This window comes from Myotis davidii, unplaced genomic scaffold (genome assembly GCF_000327345.1).
Source record: "Myotis davidii unplaced genomic scaffold, ASM32734v1 scaffold4205, whole genome shotgun sequence".
Classification (NCBI taxonomy): domain Eukaryota; kingdom Metazoa; phylum Chordata; class Mammalia; order Chiroptera; family Vespertilionidae; genus Myotis; species Myotis davidii.
This window is the reverse complement of record NW_006296356.1, coordinates 32,266-33,226: the sequence shown is the minus strand read 5'-3', so window position 1 is coordinate 33,226 and position 961 is coordinate 32,266. Positions and strand designations below refer to the sequence as shown.

Genomic DNA, 961 nt, shown 5'->3' with positions numbered 1-961 from the left:
GCGGCGTGAAGACCTAACTAACGCAGGGCGTTGGCAGGTGAGGGAAGGAGCATCTTGAGATACTGAGAAGGTGGGAATGTCAGTCAAGAGGACGCCTCCTGGCACGGTGGGCAGGCATGCTCAGCCAGACGCTGGCTGGCGGCAGGCCACGCCTTCGCAGAGAAGCTCCGAAAGGTCAAGCGTCGGGGAAAAGCTATGCTCCTTTCTGAACCTGTCGGCTCTGAGGGTCTCAAATTGCTGAATAGTGACCTGCCGACACGCTGACCACTGAGCCCCGGCCAGGGCTGGGAGAAGCTCCAGATCTCAGTGTAGGGGGAGTCAGTGAAGTTCTCACATGGAAAAGACACACAGAGACACACACAGACACACACACACACACACACACACATCCACATAGCCACATGTACACATGTGCACACGTGCACACTCAGATGCACACACATATACACATGCACACACACAGAGACACACACGACTATCCACATATCCACGTGCACACATGCACACTCAGACGCACATATGCACACATGTACACAGACACACACATATGCACACATGCGCACTCGTGTACACATGCACACACATGCACACATATACACATGTGCACACTCAGACACACATATGCACACACAGAGACACATGCACACACAGACACACACACGAAAGGCAACAGAGGACGTGGGGCCCACACAGGACTCCCTGGTCTGCGTGCCCCCGGAGGAACGCAGAGACGGTTGGAGGCGTCAGGTGTGGCTCTCGGGCCCCGTCTGGTCCTGCTCCCTCTGCCGGGTGCCCCGACCCCCATGTCCACTCAGGGAGCCCAGAGACCGAGCCAACCCCGTGGCCACCAGGGAGGTGTGTGGAGACGTGGGTTCCCTGCAGCTTCTGTGATGGCGCGGGGTGAGACAGAGCCCGGGAGGAGCCATGCGGCCCTGCTTGGCGGGCTGGCTGTCACTCCAGA

The 961-nt window shown here is 58.3% G+C and overlaps 1 protein-coding gene across 1 annotated transcript in view; it reads left to right on the top strand.

Annotated features, from left to right (window-relative positions):
• Positions 1 to 961, top strand: part of CCDC190 (coiled-coil domain containing 190) — a 5,031-nt gene that overhangs the window by 2,224 nt on the left and 1,846 nt on the right. The gene's annotated exons all lie outside the window — the stretch shown is intronic.